At 43.1% G+C, this 17,072-nt stretch overlaps 1 protein-coding gene across 4 annotated transcripts in view; it reads right to left on the bottom strand.

The window, feature by feature from the left end:
• The window catches only part of CPS1 (carbamoyl-phosphate synthase 1), a 117,605-nt gene that overhangs the window by 99,901 nt on the left and 632 nt on the right, over positions 1 to 17,072 (bottom strand). For 2 of the 4 annotated variants that reach the window (XM_021286648.2, XM_005501759.3), the window contains exon 1: positions 1,492 to 1,776. The gene's annotated coding sequence lies outside the window, so the exon portion shown is untranslated. Of the gene's footprint in view, positions 1 to 1,491; positions 1,778 to 15,908; positions 15,988 to 17,072 lie in introns of those variants that run through there. The other 2 variants (XM_021286651.2, XM_021286650.2) reach the window with 2 other exon arrangements.

The raw sequence follows: 17,072 nt of genomic DNA, 5'->3' as shown, positions 1-17,072 counted from the left end.
TATACTCATTCAGGATTTCTGGACAGCTAGAAATACTGGCTGTGTCCCCCCTGCCTGCGCAAACCGACTCCCTAGAACTCACACCTGGAGATCAAAGTTCTGTGGAAGCATCAGATCTCCTGTGTGCGCTTGGAAGGCAAGTCTGGCACTGCCCTGCCATTGGGAATTCACATTGTACAAACCACACTGCGTATCCACAGAGATACGACTGGCAAAGCGCACGAAACCTAGCAGAAGAACACACACAGGTTAGCATGGAGCATGATTTGGGGGAACGGCTAATCCATTCTGCAACACCTGAGATATGACAGCTCCTGCCAACCAGTACCTTGACAAAAGTATACTACAGATATATAGACAGGAAAAAGACCAAAATTTGGCCATAGTAATTCCCTTTCAGTCTCAGTCAAGTTTTGTGTAAACAGCAGACATTCGAGCCTGTATGCTCTTTCACTGTTTCAGAGTGCCTTCATGTGGCACAAACATTGATAACCACTGCTTTTGCTTGACTAACTTACTGACAAGCTAAACAAATCCTATTAAAAATCCACCTGCTTGATTCCTCAGAGATGGAGAGACTGGTTGTTATCCAAAAAGTCAAGCATTGCTGATTGTTGACTCTTCTTTTACATATTATTCCATCATAGACTTGAATACATTTGGGTAAAACTGTGAGCTTTCATCCCCATATTTCAGTTTCAGTAAAGCACAGAATGGATGTGACAGTAGCTCAAGTGAACTAGACCTCACCTGAAACATTTTTCTATCCTGATCTTCCCAAAGAATACAACTAATGAGACAGGAATGATTGAGTATAAACTCAGATTACTTTTTTTTAAGATGGAAACAATTCCAAGTGGCAAGGCAAAAAGAACAGGAACTAAAAATGGACTCCTCCTGTTTGCCCTCTGTGACCTTACAGGTGTGCTCTTGCTTGCAGCTTGTTTTCCAGCCAGCTTGGTGCCTTCCTGAAATGCAAACTGCCCAAGTCCCCTCTGGCCCCAGTCATTCTAGCCCTGAGACCTGGCTTTTTGCTCTCTGCTTCTTTCCACAGTTTCTCTGCATGAGCAACATTCTTCCAGCTCCTGTATGTGACTGTCCTACCCACCACACTCCACGGGTCCTGAAAGCTGCTTTCCCTTGAGTGCACTTCAGAGGAAAAAGTCACCCTCCCTTCCACAGAAATTCAGTTTCCCCATTAGTACTCACTCACAGGAACACAACAAAAAGTAGAGAATGAACAAATCAGCTGTTGCTTTTATTTTTTTTTTTTTAATTTGCCTATGTGGTAGTAGCAGGGACTTCTGTAATTCCCTCAAAATCTCTGTGAGTCCCCCAATTTGTCAGCCAGTAACCCACCAGCCTGACAAAGCAGCTGATGTCTTACTTTAGTTCCTGGTGAAGGCAGCAGCATATTTGTATTCTCTAAAGCCACGCACAGTTTTGTAAGCATGGAAGCATTCAAGATTTTAAATGCACAGTTTTACCCACCAGATTAAAATGTATCCGGGCAGCATACTCTACACTCATCCACAGCTCCACTCTGTTGTTTCCTTATGGTGACCAATTTACTTTGCAGAGTGTTTCAGAAAATTTGCTCTTTTCGGTGCTGAGAGTTACTGAGAAAAGCCCTCCTGTTGAATAATAACAGGTACTGAATAACATGGTTGAGCAAAAATTGTTACGGAGAACATCTGGAAAAATTTAACTCCCAGCCACCATAATGATGGCGAGTCCATATCAGATCAATTGCATGGTCATATGTTTTGATTTTTTTGGTCTTTTTATATCTTTACACTCATATTTTTCATCCTCTGTATCTATTAGCCAAAGACTCAGCTAAATATGGAGAGAATACAAGAGCAGGCTTATCTGCTTCCAAAGACAAAGCTGTAAATATTTTATTGATAACTGCAATTGGGTTGTAGAAGTCAACCTGAAAAGTGCCATTAATTCCTGTCTTTACGCCTCTTCTCTTTGTTTTTTGTATACTTTTCTACTTGATTCTTTTTCCTGCAAGGACAGATTCCAACTGTCACTTCTACTAATTAGCACCTTGCACTAGAAATGGCAAGAGTCCTATCAAACCTTAACTATTTCCTGCAGAAGGGAATAAACAATATGAAAAACAGTACAAAATCTATTTTGTAATCTTATTCCTTATTATTAAAATCTTATTCCTAAATTTCAACCCTGCATTCTTCACTCACAGAAAACATGCTCCTGCGTGATGGAGAACTCTCAGATCTGAGCATAAACCAATATAAATTAACAGAAAACTAAATCCGCAAGTGCTCTTGGAATAAGATGTGAAACCCTCAGGTTGGTGAAGGCGTGCGATATAGTGCAAAATTCAGCCCGCTCTCCTCATGGGTCATCGTCTGACAGAAGCCCAGTCTGAAGAAAACATGGGTACATTCATACTTTTGGATGGAAAATACAGTAACTGCAGGAACCTGAAAATACAGTAACCTGAAACATCTTCCTAATTCTGACTGAATTTTTTATTCGGGAGTCCAAACAGAAAAAATGTAAAGAAAGGGTAGCAGAACACTGGAACAGGCTGCCCAGGGGGGTTGTGGAGTCTCCTACTCTGGAGACGTTCAAAACCTGCCTGGACGCCTTCCTGTGTAACCTCATCTGGGTGTTCCTGCTCTGGCAGGGGGATTGGACTGGATCATCTTTCGAGATTCCCTTCCAATCCCTAACATTCTGTGATTCTGTGAAATATTTTAAACAGAGTTGCTCAAAATCTGATTTTATGAAATTCTGCAAGTAGTTGTTTTTCTTTTAGAGAAACATTTTTCTTCTTTTAAATTAAAATTTTCCTTTTGTTGTCTTTTGGTTGGTTGGTTGGTTTTGTTGTGGGGTTTGTGTGTGTGTGTTGTTTTTTCTTCCTTCAAAACACAACTCAAAAAGCAAATTTCAGTTAAAAATAAAATTAAGACTTGTTTCGGTATTTTAATTGAAATGTCAAAAAGCATCAGAATCAAACTGCAACGCAGTTTCACTTTTCTTCAAAAATATTCATTCGGTCTAGCTGACAGCTAATAGTAATTTAGTTCTGCAAGCTAAATACTTAGCTGTGGAAACAGATCCTCACGCCCAATGCACAGTTTTATAAAATGACAGAAACGTGCCTCAAAGCAACCAAAGTATCCAGGAACTGCAGCAAATACCAAAGGGATTCAGGATACAAAAGGGTTAACAATCAATCACAGGCCCTATAACAGTTTCAGTTAACATCTTATATGCTAGTTTTAAAAGCTAATAAAGACTTGTCATTTCATAAAAGGAAAAGACGCTGTAAAAAATAATTGAAAATCTCAAACCAGGGCCATGGGAAAGACAGCTTTAAGAAAAAAACAAAACAAATAAACAAAAAAAAGACAGATTTTGTGTTAAAATTTCGTGTTAATTCTGAATTGCCTACCTTGGCACCTCCCTTCTTTTCCAAATTTTGTGTATAAGCAGTAGTCAACACAGCCTTTTGACCAGTAATAGTTTACATAATACTTGACAACAAGACTGTTATATATCTATTCCCAGGTTAGAGAAAAACAATTTTCAAGCAGATTAAACTTTTCTTTAAGGTTTGAGCAGCCCAGGGTACACTCATGTGTTGTCTGGGATACGGAGCCCATGCCTGACCCAAACTTGACAAAGATAAGGCTCTTATCTTCAGCAGGAAAAAAAGAACGAATGTCTTGAAAATGGGTCAAATTCCATTGCCACTGGGATTAGCAGCTCCTCTTAGATCAGCTGACTTGGAAGAAACAGAGAAAACCCTTGCAGTGTCTGAAAGAGACTGACACGATTCCAAAAGGCCAACTTCAGAAAAGCCTTAGCTAGCTAAAAGTGAGTGTCCCCAGCAGAGCACTGCCCGAGGGGCAATACCAACCATGCAAAGTGCATTTTGCTCCCAGTGCCACGATGGATCCATCGCACACCAAATCTAATTTCCAGGTGGATGCAACCAGAGGAGACGGGCACCAGGACCGGACCTGACAGGAGCCGGCAGCATCTGACTGCAGTCCAGAGCTGAACTCTAGTTACTGGAAGATGTTTTGAGGGCAGCAAGGTTCCCCATGCCCTGGCATTTTCTAAAAGAAAAGTATTTTTATGAATGAGGGCCAGGATTAGGAGTCATTCCTTTTCGCTTGCGATTCCAGAGGCTCATACATTCTGCTGGCTTGTTCCCAGGGATCACTAAAAAGGCCAAACTGGCTTCACAAAATAAAAACAAATAAAAAGGGCTATGCTAACACTGTCTCCCCTGTGCTACATATTATTTACACAGTTTAAAAATAACATGACCTTACAGTGCAAGATTAGCTACATTTGATCAAGATTCACGTTACACTTGCTTCCTTCTGTGGCAGTCCTATCATGGGTGAATATTTGATAGGTTATCACACCCCAGTGTGCTTGTTGTAGCAAAGGAAGCAAAATTGACTTGCCCTTGACTGGACTATAAATAAATAGGCTTTTATCTAGGATGAAGACTACAACATAAACGAACCCTGAGCTGCTAATTTATGCATATAAACCCCTGTATGCGCATTCACACAGGCACACACTGTGCTCACTGGACAGTTTTGTCATTTTTATTTGACTTGATAGCCCTTATTTCCCAGTTAAACATAACTTGACTAAAATCAAAACTTCTATGGCCAAATTGTTTTCATGGACAATGTGACCTGGCACAGATCATTTGGTCCAGTCTTCTCAGTGGACATCTACAGAGGATCTTGGGCAGATCCATCACACAGCACCCTGTACTCTGGGATCTCATATCTGTGACTATGGAGACCCAGAGGGAAGTAAAGAATTGAGTAAAGAGAGAAAGCATCTACCAGAAGAGGTAAGCACCAGATGGGAAAAGCATGTCATAGACTTACATATTTCCTAGAACAACAGCTCCTTGCAGCTAAACACTCTGAAATAAAATTCACAGTAACTGCCACTGGTAGGACAGCCAAGCCTTCCTTGGACTGCAAAAAAGCCCAAATAAAACAGGCTCGTTACTGGGTCAGGCCTAAAGCTAGGCTTGTTTTGAGGAAAGCAGCAGCTCCATTGAAATGGTGGAACATGATGTGTGCCGATGATTAGCTTATGGGCTAGACCCTTTTGAGTATTTCGGCAAAGTATCATCTCCCAGCCTTATTCAACCAAGCTTGTCCTGAGAAGGAAATACTCTACTAATAGTATGTTCTACTTTTCTTTTACTACAACAGATGTCACATCCAGTGACATGATGTGTGGGAATGGCTCAAAGCTCCACCAGGGAGGTTCAGAGTTGACATTAGGAAGAGAGGGTGCGCAGACACTGGAACAGGCTTCCTAGAGAGGTGTTCAATGCCCCAAGCCCAGCACTGTTAGAAAGGCATTCGGACAATGCCCTTAATCATGTGCTTTAATTTTTGGCCAGCCTTGAAGTGGTCAGTCCATGATCGTTGTCAGTCCATTCCAACTGAAGTCTTCTATATGAGAAGATACAGAAATGTTTTCTACAGAAAGCTTCTTCCCTAACTTCAAGAGAATAAAAGTGAATTAATCTAACCTTTGGTATAAATATATTTAATCTTTGTCTCCAGCCTAGTTTCTCACTCATTAGCACCAGTCTGTGCAGTGCTAGATGTTGCCGGTTTTGGTGGGAGAGGGAGTTAACATTTCATAGGAGTTACTTAACACGGCCTTGGCCTCTGACCACACATACAGCATCCCTGATCAATCAGCATTTTCCCTGTTGCTTCATGCCTGGTGCTCCACATGGGAAGACTTTGCAAAATTCATTTGTATTTTTATTTCTCCTCACTCCTATTTTCTTTTTCCTGTGGTTACCCTGGGGGAGGGAAGAAAAAAAAAAGAAAAAGAAGAAAAATAAAGATAAAAAGCTCTGGCTGTTGTACACCAGGCTATGCATTGAAGCATTTGCTTTAGCTTACAGATAGATATGCAATAGTCAGATGCATGCCTGAGGATGGAGATGGCTTTTTAAATAGCACAGCAAATTCTTGCTATATGGATCTGTAATGTAACTTAGCTGAGAATACAGAGAAGGGACATGATTTTGACTGAAAAACATTTTCACGGCACAAGAGCAAAGAGGTTTGAAGAATAATTGATGCTGTCACATCTTTAGTAGAGTATTTCCTTAGTAGAGTATTTCCTATTAGTAGAGTATTTCCTATTAGTAGAGTATTTCCTATTAGTAGAGTATTTCCTATTAGTAGAGTATTTCCTTCTCAGGACAAGCTTGGTTGTTCACAACTTTAACCCCAGAATTCCAACACTGTCTATTCAGCTAGTATTTTTATAATAGCAAGGAAACATTATGAGTGAGTTAATTATAAGACTATATCATGCTCCATGGGGACGAGAGACACTTGATAAAGTTTTATAACCAGCAATACATGCTGCTGTACTTCAACAAACACAAGACTCCCAGAAATAGTCTCCTCCCCACAAAGACCAGTTGGCTTAAAGGGAGTCAGGGCTTTTATTGCACACCCAAAAAGAGGGGCACACAATCCTGTCAGACAAGTGAAAGAGACCGGTGCTGTAGGTTTTGGGGGCAGTCAGGCTGCCCTTTCCCTGAAAATATTCTATATTGTAATATCCCCACCACCCATTTCACCCTGACACCTACCAATGTTCAGCACAGCTTGAATGAACCACCCCATGGGAAGAAATCTCTGCATATCAAAAGGCAGAGTCCTAGTTATCAGTTCATTTGAAGAAGGCAGGATCTCAAATACTGAACCATTTGTCTCATTCGGCTTCAGGAAAGACAAAGCAGATGACCACTGAGGAAAACTAGAGAGCCACAGCTCACACTGATAAGGCCGAGATAACACAACATGTTTTTCCTTCCTCTTCTGAGCATCCAGACCTGCCCCCCACAAGAGCACATAACCAACCATAGAGCTGGAGACACCAAAAAAATCCAGCAGGCTAATGCTCCTCCAGCAGCCCTCTGAACCAGCTGGTATCGAGTTCCTTACACAGCCACAGTCAGGAGAGTGTAACATGGTACAGTACTAGCAGTAAAACCAAACACACACACACACGATACATGAAAAAAAAAACACACAGCACACCCACATATGTGGATTTGCTTGGCTTAGTGCCACAAGAGTCAAAGCTGGGGCCTGAATTCATCAAATATACAGGATTTTTTTTTAGTGTCTGCTTCAACTGAGAGCTCTAAGGACAGGCTTTGGTGCTCAGATAGTTAACTTCATGAACAGACGTGGTTATAATATTATCAGATTTTAGTAAAATGAGCAATCAAATCACAAAGGAGAGTAGTACAAAGGTAGCTTATTCACTTTCCTGTATTGATTAAAGTAATCTAAATACTCCATTTTCCATCTTTTTCCACTGCCATAGAGAAAACCAAATCAATTTTATTCATTTATTTCCACTTCCTATGGATTCCATCATGCTACAATCCATTATATCCAAAGCAATCATAAACTACCACATCCAGTGCAACGAAATTGCACTAACCTGATAAAAATCCACAAGAGCTAAGCACAACTGGAAAGTTTTCATTTCATTACTCTGATCACAGAGGGCTCAACAACAGTGTGTGCTTCAGAGATCACAGCAAAGATGAGGAGTTGACTTACATAGGCCACATGGTCAAGAAGAGCTTCAGCTTGTCATTTCTGGTTTGAGGGAAGGAAAAAGGCTTGAAAAATACAGACCACTTAAATACGAGGTGTCCATACAGTGAGATGCCCAAGACCACTGGCTGTTATCATCCATGGTAAGCTAATGTGCTGTCTGTGAAACTCTGGTTCAAGCCTAGCTCAGGGTTGTTCAAATATGGACAAAAAACACACAGAAGTGCCGCTTTGTCTGAACAACTGTATGTTGCATATTGCCGTATCCACTCCCTGTAACTTGGGCTTCATACAAGCATGATCTCCATCTCAGACAGCTGTCCAGAAATCAGATGCATTCCTCATTGCACAGGAGTCTCTCAGATTACAGAACAGGACCACCAAAGTTGATCATGAAAGCTGAAGCAAGGGAAGAAGTGACTATTTGAAGTTTCATAGCATGTATGGTGCAGAGAAAGAAAAAAAAAAAAAAAGAGTTCTCTAAACCAGACTCCTAGAGGTGAAAAGGCTTATGAAGAGACAACTTTGTAAAGAAGCACTGCTGAATTCTTCCAAGCAATGCAGAAGGGCCACAGGTAACCAAGATACAACTTGCTGCTCTCTGAGCCTCACACAGTCTGCTTCTGAGCAGCAAGAAGTCACAGAAACAGAAAGCACCATTTGAACTAAGCACATGATACTCAGAAATGATATAGTGGAAGGAGTATACCAGTCAGTGGTCGGAAATGTTGCTAGGGACATCATCCACAACAGAGTGCTTTGTACGAGTATTATCTCTTTCCTGTTCCAGTCAGGGCGTCAGCCATTCAGGCACTCCTGCAATCACATTTAACCTTTCCAGACAACCTAATTCCCTCCCTCCTTCCCTTCCGCCCCCCGCAATCCCCCTGCAGCTGCAGCACACTCGGGAGTGTGCTTTGAAGAATTTGGAAACTCATTCTGGGCAGCATGGGTCTGATTTCCAGCATCAACAGCAGGAAAAATTGGTCTCAAGCCATGACTTTGGAAACGACTCAACCTTTTTATTCTGCCAATTCACATGAAGCCTAAAACCTTTACCCATATAAATTTCTGGTTTTGCCCCAGCCCTCCTCCTCTCCCGACCCTTAACACAACATCTCACCCTGGCAAAATACACTCTTTTCATCAGTGCTCTGACCCTAGAACATTCACCTGTGCAATCCAGCAGGTAGAACAGCAGTGCAGGCACACTGTGAATGCTTCCAGTTTTACCACCATCCTCTCATTATCAGCTTCCTACAAGAGATGGACTGTAATTTCATAGACACAAGAAGATTCAACAACTGAGTGGGAGAAGTAGAAAGGGCTGCTGCTTCAGTAGCAAGAACCTGGAAGAAAAAACAATCTGGAAGATTTTGGAAGAAATATGGAGGCCTGCGTTTAAGTACCAGCGAAGTGTCAGCTATGAATAGAGCTGCAGCCAGGGCAATTCAGACTGCCTTCTGTTGCCAATTCTGCCTTTTTCTTTCCAGGGAAATGGGTTCCACAAGATGCAGCTAAAATATGATAAATCTGTGTTTCAAGCTACTATGTTCCTTCTGTTGGGATGGCACCCATTTTGGTAACAATAGCCACAGTTCTCTCTAGTAAGGATCCCTAACAGCATTTCCATTCATCCTGCCAGTCAGCTAATACATACTCTCTCCATATTTGCAAATGATTACGAGGGGAACCGAGATGAATTTCATCATTTTGCTGCTTTCATCCCTCTGGAAAAGTCACAATGCAATCCTCTTTAGGCTTCTTCAAAGGGCAAATAAATAGCAACTACAAATCATCCAAGCAAAATAAAGAATGAGAAATTCTTTATGTTTCAACAGTCATCAGCTTTCAACCTCACCACACTGGAAATGCTGTGGTGTTATGCACACCTTTTCCCACCCTCCATGTACTTAAAATAATACATGTGGGACACTTTCATCATATTGCTCCAAGGCTGAAAAATATATAGACAATAAATCCACATCTGTGTAATTTAGCGTAAATCTAGACAGCCCCGCACAGGCAAACCTGTAGATGCTTTGCCTGTGTTCATAATCCATTCAGCGCAAGGTGAACTCAAAATTGAAGTTCATGAACTTCATTGCTTGAGGACAGCACTGCTGCTGACCAAGTGATGGAATTTCTGCTTGCACACTTGGTTTTTCTCTTGCCTCTTGGGGAGGCCTGCCTGCAAAGGTCCATGTCAATGTATATTTAGTCATTCAAACTGGAAACGACCTCAACTAGTCTAGACAAGTGAGCACACGATAACCAGCAGAGCGGCAGACACTTGAAGTGCCAAACACCTGCACCACCCTAAATCCCAGAGCCTTCTTTAGGAAGACTCCCTCCTTCTGCACCAGGTTTCTTCTTGTTTGCATTGTACACTGGTTTGAAAACCCCTTGAAAGAGAAAAATCAGAAAATGAGAAACTAAAAATTAGTTACTCGCAGAACAGAATCCTAGAGGAGGAATATGTTCAGTACAACATGTACACCTACACTCTGAGCAATTAATTTCTCTTCCTTTCATCTGCATCATAACAGAAGTCACAAGAAAGTGAACTGAGATGAAACATTCTTGCAAAGCGGGAAGCCACAAGGTTGAGAATGTAGTGAGGAAACTGCCCCTTTGCTTTGAGCAACATTAGGAGTCGGCAAAATATTTTCAGTCCTTATGGGCTAAGCCTTAAAAAAGTCCTTCTGAAAACAAAAACATGGCAAAATATACAAAGGACAAGGAGAGCAAGAAACTCTCTGGCACACAGCAAGCTCTGTTCCTGTGTTCCAGGCAGCGACCCATCAGGAGATGTCAGTCTCTGGAGAAGAAAGCGCAGCGCTGTCTCCTGGCACTGCTGTCACAGCGCAGCTTGTGGCTGAGGGACAGGCAGCTGTGCTGGCCCCATGCCAGTCGGGAGGAGCCCTCCCTCCAAAAGCCTCAGCACAGCAGTTTGCTTTTTTATCACAAAATAAACAACATGCAGAGTTACGGACACATGGAGGTATGAAATAGCATTCTCTAAGGTCAGGTGCACAACCCAGCCTGCATTTCTGCAGTGTTTTAGTCAGGGGCTGCTCTTTCCCTGGGGACACCAAAGCTGTACGAGGGTCACCTGGGAAAAGCCCTGCTGATCTATTTTCTTTCCATGCCATGCATAAACCTCAGCAGTGCACACAGCAGCACCAAGCCCAGCACCACAGCCAGTGAAGAGGAGCTTCACCACACCTGTCTGTTGTGATACCCACCAACTACACAGGCTCATTGTCACCATTTCTAGCATGCTTATGTTAATGACTGATTAATGCTCCAGGCCCTGTTCAGTCATAAAATCGTCAACACAATTAAACACATGTCAGAAAGGACAATGTGACCGCCTCCATACTCTACATTCAAGGTAACTCCAAGCCCAGCTTCACTCCATGAAGCAATTGGCTGCATTCAGGGCACACTAGACCCTAGAAGTCTTTCCAAATATCCATCCTGAACATCTGAATCACAAGACAGTTCAACAGAAGTGCATGTCTTATTAGCCTCTGAAGTATTCAAGAGGAGACAGAAATCTGCAGGAAATTAGGCTGATAAGGTGGCATTACACATTTATACGGGACAGGATTTAAAGTAGTTTATTTAGAAGCTGTCCCAGGGCTTCTGTGCACTGATGCTGTTAATTACAGCTAGTACAAGTGCAGGGACTATTGTTAGGTGGTGCTAATGAATTCCTGCCTCTCATAGGTGTTTGACCGACTGACTCTGCCTGCAGGAGGGAAGAGTGGCCGTAGAAGGTTCTGTAAGTTACAGGAAGACTTCTAGGACACCAGTCCCAATAAAACATTTTGTACTGAAACTGAGCCACAGATTTTAGCACAGCAGCAGGAGACTCACTGTGCTCTACCTGCTCTGATTTGCTTTGCATCATGTCAGGAATCTCTCCTTCCTCACCAGCTGCCTTCCCTTTTGGATCTAAAGCCTGAAAATGCTGGCCACATTTTGTGAAACGGATGGATCTACACCCCATTTCTCTGAAGCAGGCAAGAAGCTCTGAAATCCCTCCTCAAAGCCAGACACCACCTGCCTCTCCAGTGGTGGAAAGAGTCACAGAAACACAACAGTCAGCACTAAGCCTAGCAGGGGACAGAAATCCAGTTGAGTTATCTCGATGGGGAATCTAGGAAGGGTGGACTTCAGAGACCTGCAGAGAGTGACAGGTGCTCTGAGAAACAGCAGATACCTGACTCCTACCAGAACAGAAATCCTGGGACCTGATGCCAGCTACTGACCAGAACAAATCTAAACCAATCTGTTACTATAAAGGTGGAGGTGGAAATTTATTATCAAGATACTGGCATAGGCACCAAAGCATTGGTGGATCTGAACAGACCCCGCAATGCTGCCTGGGTGTCCCAGTTGCAGGTGGTATTGACACTCAAGATTGAAGGTCCTTTAAAAATATGACACCCAGTAGTTTTCACCCCCCCCAAAAAAAAAACATTTGCACACTGAGCAATTAGCAGATTCCATTATAAGGAAGGGGTAAAAGGTACCTTCCTAGGGTACCAAATGAAACAACAGGGTCTTTTCAGTGCACCTCAGAGCCCTTAGATCACCTGCAAAGACTAATTTTATTGCTCAGTGTCATGAAGACTCCAGTCACTGTCACCCCAAACTGTTCACATAGCTAAGCAAACAAGTCAACAGTCACACTGGTGCACAGCTCATTCTGTAGACGTGTAAAGGTGAACACAGGGGCAGACAGATATCAAACAGAGTCAGGCTGAGCAATCAGCCATCCCCACATCATGTTTTCATCAGCAATCACGTCCAGTCCTCACACTGAACTTTAAGACCAGCACTAAGGATGTCCTACACAGAACTGCTCTAGTCATTACAGCCTTGCTGTAATGTCAGTCCTGTCCAGGGATCAAAGTGTATTAACATCTCAGCAAACCCTACTGCTTTCCAGGTGTCCTCATCAACAACAGAGTGCTTCAACCAGTTCTCAGCAGTTTCCTGACTAGTTTTCTTTGCTCCTGCCCATAAATAGCCCTGACGGATCTCAATCAGGTCAGCTTTCCAGCCTCTCTCTTTCATTTGCTAAGAAAGGATGGATGCCCATTGCACTGGGGGTCGATATCTACCCTGTGGTCCACAAAGAGGAGAAAACAGCAGAATGTCACAGAGCGTCTCTTCTCCAAAGAGTTGTGGCCTGATGCACAGAGCCACTGATCTCTGCTCGGTACTCAGGACAGAAAGCCGCCACACACTCCGCTCTGGGCAGTGCCACAGCTGCTGTCCCAGCGTGCCAGGCACTGCAGGCCTCCTCCAGCTTCTTGCTGGTGGGACAGGGGCATCTAGTGGCTGAGCCCGGGCAGAGCAGGGAACAGCCACAGCAATGCCGGTTGCAGCTACGCTGCAAACAGGGATGCGTTGCCTAACTGGGATGCAGCTGCTGCCGACACGGAGACAGATCATTACAAAATTGTTAGGCTATTAACCGCTCTATCCAGGCTAACATGTCATAAGGCAAAATATAAACACATGGTATCAGGCACACCAACTCAGACAAAATCTTCCAATACCACCTTTCAGATGCGATGCGCAGGCAGCGTACTAGCAAACACACGCAGCAACATCCCCTTGCTCTGCCTTGTAACTCCCAGAAGTCAGTGGCTCAGGCACCTCCTGTGCACAAGCACAGTGATGTCTTTTTCCTTGACAACCCATCACAGCTTAACGATGTGAATAATTTCCCTCACCTTTGAATGCTGCTCTAGTCATTTCAGCTGATGTCTGCTGCCTTTGAAAGCCAGGGTGTCATCTTCCCCTGTTCACATCTGTGACACTGTTCAAGACTTTACATCTTTAGATGTCTCTTTCCCAGCCTGAATAGTCCTAGCCTAGCTACTTAGTCCTTGCACATAAGCCATTTCACACAGTTCATGAGATTCTTTTTTTTTGGCCTGATTGGTTCTATAACTTGCACCCCTTCTAGTTCTGCTGTCTTGTTTGAGATGAAACCAGAACTAAACACAGTATCTGAGGTGCAGGTGAGCCACCAACATACATAACAGCATTCTTAGTTTTGTGCCCTTTTCCCTTCCCAGTAACAATTGATTTTCTTTTGCCTGCTAGTGAGCAGTGCGTTGGTGTTTTCACAGAACCACCTACCACATCTCCGGGATCTGAATGGGAATCACCAGCTTAAAGCCCATCACTGTGTGTGGATGTAGAGTCAGGATGGGATTTTACTGAATACTTAGTTTAACATCTGGCCACAATAAATGCAGGCAGGATATCAGTGAGCTGTGCCCCAGAAACACTGTCAATATAACCAACTAACTTAGCTTCTGTGACCAATACTCCGGCTTTGATGTCTTCATAGAAGCTGTTAAAAGTAAAACAATGAATGCCATGTGCAATCACGCTTACTGTGAATTGGAAAAAATAATCCAATAAAGTAAGATATTTTTTCCCTCTTCTGGATATCCTCCTCTAATGAAAAATTCTACTGTCATAATGCCAAGATATAACACTTGCTTTAGTTTTCGAAAACAAGTCTACTTAGCTGCAGAACAACACTAAGATCTTCAGTCTCTTAATATAGGCTTGAGTTTTTACTGAGATCAAATACAGCCAGCTATGGCTCTAATATTGAAAAATACCAAAGTTTCTAGAATTATCACCATTTTATATATAGTATTACACCTGAAACAATATCAGATATTCAAAATTGTTATTTTAAAAGAGGAAAAGGACATCTTTGATCTTTCATATGTCTTATGATGCTTTGGACATCAATCCTAAATAGGCGGTATCTTTAGCCATGCTGGTGCTGAGTAAATAATGCATAAGAAAGGCTAATAAATACAGCCGGGAAGCTTTTCACTTTTACTCTATACTCTCTGAAGCTTGAGCACAAGGAAGCTAACACACACTAAAACAGAAACAAAACAGAGGTGGGGGGATAAATGCCACAACTTGCTTTACATCTCTTAACTGTCCACAAAATGTTGTATTGCAGTAGTTCTGTGAGCACATCGAGACATCTCCAGGGTGATTTTTCAGTAGGTGAAACTTCTCCCACTGCCCACGTGCTTTGCCTGTACAGTCTTCCAGGACATTCTGACACAGAGGTGACCATGCTCTGTAGAGCAAGCACTTCCACACACAGTGTTCCGAATCCCCTTTTCCATCTGACAAGGCTATGAAGGACACTTTATCCTTGCTCACTGCTCTCCCTCACATACAGCATGCAGTCATAAAGGCAGAACAAGCAACCCCCGCATTTATTATTATGAGATTACCACGCCAAGCCCATCTGGTCCACAGCATGGAGGCCACTGTCTGAGGTCAACCCAACCCTGAGAGGAGGCTATGGAGAGCGGTAGACGACAAACCACTATTTTGGAAAGGCCACTTGCCAAGTCCACACCTACAGTGCCCAGTTTGGGTGCCTTCTGACCAGAGATGAGCAGTAGGTGAGATCACAGGACTGATGGATGCCTACAGCTGGGGAAGGGTGGTGGCTGCAGGAAGAGGCATCTCCTCTCGGGTAGAAAGTGTTTCATTAAGTCCTCAGGCAGGACGCCAAGTAGCCTGTAGGCAGCTGTAACATCTGCAGATATTTGGGATTCACATCCTCACTGGAATGGGGAGAGAGAAGATACTCAGACATCCTAAGGCTTTCTTTATGGACAACCATGAAACATCAATCTTATCCATGTAACTGCAGGACACACAGACATGCTACCAGTCCAGTAGGGACCACCAACAGCCAGGATACCTATGCTCCTAAAATTAGGTAAGGATTTGTCTTTTAGACAATACTGTGGAGCAGAAAATATTATGCATAGTTCTGTTCTCACAGGTGGAAAGATTTTGAGATGTCTTTTCAACCACTGGTCGTGAATCACTTCAGAAACAGATTTTTCTAGGGCTGTGACGGTACTGCCAGAAATGCTATTACAGCCTGCCTTCTCACCGTTTTCTCAGTCTACTCTGATAGCTGCCTCCACACAAAATTCATCTCTAGATGTGTTCTGAACAGATTTGCTTTAACTGCCCTTTTTTTGTTTGTTTGTTTGTTTTCTTCAGTGAATCCAGCATGATCCTTCACAGACAAAGCAAACAAACAAGCCAGTCACTCCCAATCACTTCAGAGTGACTGGAACTGCAATAAGAACATAGGAGCAGTTTCCTTCTCGTGCTTATTTACTTCTCTCATCCGGTATTCTGCATGGACAGATTACTAAGGACAACTCATGAGTCACTTACCAGGGCTCCAGGTGACAGCCACAGTGAGATACACCGGATTTATCTTGGGAAGCAACAGTTCCATCGAGGCCTGAAGTGACTGCAAGCATTTAGAAAATAACATACTGAAACATAACACATTATCAGGGTGAGTGAGGAGAAAAGGCAGGATAATTTGGTAGAAGTATATTTGCCTTGAAGCAATCTGTGGGGAAAAAAAAAAAAACAAAAGAGTGGAATTGAAGATGAAAGACGCTGAAGCTGAAAGTGGTGTGCATTATGGTGGAAGTTAATACCGAACTGTGCTTGAGGAAAGGAGGGCAACATATATTGTTTTGAGCTGCAGGTGGAAGGGAAGACCATAATACAAAGCTGTGAATCTGGCCATAAGCAGAAGACCTCATGTTGTTTTTGCTGATGCTAGAGCTGCCTCTCTGAATACTAAAGCTGCACAGCCCATCTCCCTGCCTTGAATGCAAGGCAGTGTTGACATGATTGAAATTCACTAAACAAGGAACAGCTGAGTGAAAAAGGAATCAAAAGCAAACACAACCAGAATTCCTTCTTTTTTGTTTGTTTCTCACCATCTCTTGCAATATTTTTTTCTTTGAGTTCTTATTTTACAGATTGCAATAAAGGACACATGACCAGAAAAACAGAAACCCTTACAGAATACAACTGCCACAAGCATGAATGCAGCAGCCTGATGTAAATTCTTTAGGCAGCTATTTCACCTAAACCCACCCAGACAGATTCAGCTCCTGCGAGGGGCAGTGCCACTGCACTCGGACCTCTGCAAACCACCAAGAGCTTCACACTCAGCCACATTCTTTTGCACTTTCCCAGGAGATGTGCAGGCAAGCCTGCAAAGCCAGAAGTGCTGAGGAGTCCCAAAGCTGTGCTGGGGAATCCCACAGCTGCACCTTTCACGCAGTTCAGTGAGACAGACCTTAAGCAGGGATGTCACAAACCATCTCAGGCCTACAGTGTCAGGAAAAGGGGAGCTGGGCACAGTGTTACACCAGGCAGAAAGGCAGCAAGGCCCGGAGTCAGAAGTACGGTACACAAGGACAACTTGGCCCAATAAATGCTACCCCATAGCCAAAAGTACACTGCATATGGCTGGCTGCACAGGGACAGAAACCACAGGATGACCACCAGGGCATCACAGCTACGTGGCATTTG

This window comes from Columba livia, chromosome 7 (assembly GCF_036013475.1).
Source record: "Columba livia isolate bColLiv1 breed racing homer chromosome 7, bColLiv1.pat.W.v2, whole genome shotgun sequence".
In the NCBI taxonomy this organism is placed as follows: Eukaryota; Metazoa; Chordata; class Aves; order Columbiformes; family Columbidae; genus Columba; species Columba livia.
Note: the sequence above shows the minus strand (reverse complement) of the source record. Positions and strands in the feature narration are given on the sequence as shown.